General features: G+C 34.7%; 1 pseudogene; it reads right to left on the reverse strand.

Annotated features, from left to right (window-relative positions):
* Positions 1-3,485: 3,485 nt before the first annotated feature.
* Positions 3,486-3,604, reverse strand: LOC112474377 (annotated as a pseudogene).
* Positions 3,605-4,938: the final 1,334 nt, after the last annotated feature.

Here is a 4,938-nt window from a genome sequence, read left to right on the forward strand (position 1 = left end):
CTGCTGCAAATTCCCTGCTCAAAGGCAGAAATTTGAGCACAGTTACTATCCCTCAAGATAAACAGAACAGTCTTTGCCTATGGGGCATAATTTGAGAAGCACCCTGGAGTCTTAAAACCCAGGGAATAGTTCTCTCTACCTTGTCTTTAGAAAAACCCACTCCTTTCGGTTAAGTTATGGTCTGTAAGAGGACCAGGGTAAGATCATAATGCTATCTCATATTTTCCTAGCGTTTCATGAGTTCCAGGACCTGTACTAAGTGTTTTATATATATTAGTAACCCATTAACTCCTTAAAGTGATCATGAGAGGTAGATTCTACTATTATTTACATTTTATAGAAAAGAAAAAAAGAAGTAGTAAAATTTGTTCAAAACATACAGTTAAGCAGTGGTTGTGTAGGATTTTAAAACCAGGAAATCCCATGCTATAGGCTGGACTCTTACCACTTCATGCCAGCCTTTGAGTCAGTTAAGGCCACTTGGTCAATTAAGGCCCGAGGTAGCCAGTGCATAACCTTTAAGAGTGGCCTCAGGTAAGTAGCAAATAAGTGATAAGACACAGGCGGTGTTGTGAGTGCTTCTGTTCAGAAAGACCAGAACATTTACAAACACCTTGAGGTGAATCCGGGGTGCAATGGAGGGTAGAAATTGCAAAACAATCTTGAAAGTGATTCCTTGGTAGTCGTGAAAAAGAAACTGTAATCTGAAATCAAGCTGAAAGAAGAGGTAGTTAAATTTACTGTGCATATTAATCATCTGTGGTTTTTGCTAAAATGCAGATTCCTGGGCAGTACTCCCAGAGATTCTGATTTACCCCAAGTGTCTGGAAGAGGCCTGGGACTTTCCATTTTTAACCAACACAGCAGAGGATGCAGTTAGCTTTCTGACCACACTTGAAAAGCCATATTAATATAAGATAATCATGGATTTTTTTTTTTTTTTTGTCAAAGTTTTCCACAACTTTAACTTGTTACATACCTTAAAATGGTAATTAAAAAAACTACCAGGGCGGTTACATTCTGTATCTACTTTGTCATATGTAATCAGTTTTTCTGCCTTAGTTCAATGCATTCTACAGCTTAGTCTTTAAAAAATAGTAAAAACCTTTGCCTATCCTAGTCACACAACACATCCCAAATATTTTTTCTACACATTAATTTCTGTGCATTAATACAAAACAATAAAAATAGCATAACTTTTAATATAAATGATTTTCTAAATATACTTTAATATACACATTTTTAAAAGTGTTTCTCTTTTTCTCTTGAAAAATAATATGTATAATATTTAAGAGAAAAGAGTTGGGCCTTTCTGAGGCTCTGTTAAGCTCATTCTATGGAATGCTCACAGGCATGCATTCAGGAGGTCTAGAGATAAAGAGAAAATAAAAAAATTCTTTTTATGTTGTTGAATTAATTTTTATTGTGTTAGAGGATTATAAATGCTTAAGCTATGAAGAAATTAAAAGACAGGAGTGAAGCTGTGGCCAGATATGACATAGTGTCAGCTGACTAAAACTCAGTGATTTGCCCAAGTTCATACAGCTTGTATATTGAGTCATTCAGACTTAGTGATTTTTTTTTTAATTTTATTTTATTAGTTTTAAGTATATAGTACATTGGTTAGACATCTATATAGTTTATAAAACAATCCTCCTAATTGTTCTTTCTCTCCTCTGGCCCTCCACCCAGCCATTACATTAATGCTAACTGCATTCCCTATAACCATCTATCGACTACTAATCTGTACTTATTTAACCCTTCACCTCATTCTCCCAGCTCCCCAATCCCTCTCCACTCTCATAAGTTCTTTTCTGGAGTGGAGAAGAGGGTTTGGCATGGCAATCAGAGATACTTGTATATGTTTTGCAGCAAGCAAGAATGATGAAAAGGATACTGCAGCCTCTTAGTAGGTGTGTGTAGCAGGTAAGCCCTACCTGAGTGTACAGGGGCCCCATTTGAGGAGAACACGACCTGATCGAGCTTGGATACCTGATGAGAAAATGCTTATACAAAGATTAAAAATTTATAATGCTCCTGGAATAGTCATTTTAGGGCTAATCTTTGGAAAGCATTAATGCATTTCTGCCAAGAGAACTGAAGGGATAACTATCAGGGAAAGGGAATTAGAATGTTTTCTTTTAAAAATAAACTGAACTCATTTTATCATTAGAACTTCAAGTTACATATTCTTATAGATGTCCTTCCATATGCATCAAGTAAAATGTAACAAAAATTAAAAACTAGTATCAAATTTCGGTGTTAATAAACTGGATTTTTTTTTAAACTAGTATTGGAGGCAAACTACTGTTATAATAAGCCATAATTGATGAGCATTTTTATTGAATAAGGTTTGGCTTTTGAGGCTAAAAGCATTCTCTTGGTAGTTTATGAGAATAAAATTTCTTTAAAAATTTGCATTTGAGAATCACATCACTTTAGAATGGTGAATATGGGAGCTGAATCTCTTGAGACTAGACACCAGAGGTAGAACAAGAAATGCAAGGATAGAGAGGGTGAGATCGATGTGACACCCTCAAAGTCTGTTTACATTCAAGTTCTAGACCCGGTAGAGTGACAATCACTGGCTTACGAATGGGCTGTGTTCCACCATTTTTCTTGGGAAGTCAGTTGCCTGACTTTTTTTCATAGAAAGAATGCTGTGAATGGTAAAGAGTGTCTTGGACAAACCATATTCTTTACATTTTTTAAAGGGAGGGGCAAAAATCCATTGGAAAATATTATGAAAGCAATGAACCATTGCTCCAGAAAGATACACATACATACATACACACAAAACAAACATCTGGTGTAACCTGTGACAAAATAAAGTAGAATTTGTCTTTTGGGGGTAACAATAATTGATATTGCTGTTAGGTCTGCCCACTAAGACCAGCAGAATTTTTATTGGGCTTTGGAGTACATCAACTGCTGGTATTCACATTTGTCAAAACTAGGAAAGATTCTTTTGATTTTGGATATCGTCCTCACTCTTACTATTATTATTAAAATAAAAAAATTTGAAGTGGCTCACATTTAATGAACTCTTATGAGTAGGATTTTGTTAATATTATGCACTGTCTCATTTATTTCTCTTTCCAGCTCTATATTAGACAGCTAGTAAGTGGCAAAATTGGGCTCAAAACTTAACTGCTTGATTCCTAAGAGTCTTTTAAAAGAAAAAAATAGAATGCTTTTTTCAAATAAGTTACTTAGAAAACAATCAACATACACAAATCCTGTTTTTTTCCTGTGTATTTGCTAGTTTCAAACTACAAATAATATGTGAAGTGATTATAAACTTATTCCAAACTCCTCCTTATCATTATAACATTAATAAAACTTTTAATCAGGAGAGGTTACTTGATACTATTGTTATGCATTCGTTTTTGAACTCTCATTAATTGAAACTTTTTCATTGCCCTAAAATTTCTTTCTTTCTATTTATTTGTTTGTTTGTTTGTTTGTTTGTTTGTTTGTTTCTATGCCTACAGCACCTGGTCTTCCTAGGTGGTCTCCCATCGAAGTACTAACCAGGCTCAACCTTACTTAGCTTCCAAGATTAGGAGAGATCGGGCACGTTCAGGTTGGCATGGCCATAGACCTAAAATTTATATTATTAGCATTTTGCAGTTGAAAAAAATCAAAGAGCAGAGAGATTTAATCATTGCTGCTTGTAAATTTTGAATTGAGATTTCAAACCCATAGGTATAATTCAAAGACCGTGTGAGCTTGTAAAAGTAAGTTAAGCTTTTAACCTTCAGTTTTCTTCTAAGCAAAATGGAGAATAATAATAGTACTACCTCATTAGGTTCTTATGTAGAGTAAATAAAATATTAACTATACATAAATAAATTTAGCTAGTGATGATAAATATAAAGAGCTCAATAATAATACATATTATTATTATTGGAATGAATATTGACCACAGCTCTTTAACCCCTCCCAGTGGTACCAGCATTTAGAATAAAGAAATTTGTTGACCTTAATTCCTTCTGGAAAACTTTCTGGTACGAAAAGTTGGTAAGAGTATACGAAAGTTCAAGTAACTGAGCCTCTTGTGATTTTAATGTCCCTAGTATTTTTGGCAACTAGAATTAAGTAATTTAATTCTTAATTAGCATGTAGATATAGGCTTTAACTAAATATTTCAATTGCTTTGGTTGTCACGTAGCTTGGTCAAAGATTAAAAAAGTATGTTAGTCATGTTCTGAAGGCCTGCCTATAAATCAAGTTCTAGGAGAAAGACTTAAAAGTACACTTTGCTTGAGATAGTTGAAAAATATAGTTAGTTAACCACTAAGCAATGATAGCTTAAACAATGACAATAGTCACAAGATGTCTAGTTTCTGCCTTTTGCTTTAAATATAATGTCACTAATGCACAATTATGAGACATTTTGCAGAATCTTGTTTCTTCAACCCAGAACTGCTTGTTCTCATACTATAATTTTGTGTTGCTGGTGTCTCTTTGTCAAACAGGAGGAGATAACTCCAGGGTCTCAAGGAGAATTTATAAATTTGTTTTGCAGAAGGAAAATATGTCTTTAAGGTAGTGGCAACCAGCTGACTTTCTGGAGTCTGATAAAAAAAGTGTGTCATCTATGATTAAAGGAACACAAACTTCTCTTTCGATTCTCTAGAACTCCCCCTCCCCCACTCCCTAGCTGCATAAAAACTCCCTATTTTGCTTTTTGAGAAAGGCGGATTTAAGAGCTCTTGCTCTCTCCTCCTCTTGCTTTGGCCAAGTCAAATAAACCTTTCCCTATCTCCAAGCACCAGTGTTTCAATGTTTTGGCTTACTAATGCCTTGGGCACAAGAACCTGAATTTTGGGAAGTGATTATGCAACATTCAGGTAGGTTTTGTAAATATGGTTTGAGCATAGAATCACCATGAAAAACAACAAGCAGCGCTGCAGAGTCAACAGCCCAAAGTTA

Source organism: Pteropus alecto, unplaced genomic scaffold, assembly GCF_000325575.1.
Source record: "Pteropus alecto unplaced genomic scaffold, ASM32557v1 scaffold79, whole genome shotgun sequence".
In the NCBI taxonomy this organism is placed as follows: Eukaryota; Metazoa; Chordata; class Mammalia; order Chiroptera; family Pteropodidae; genus Pteropus; species Pteropus alecto.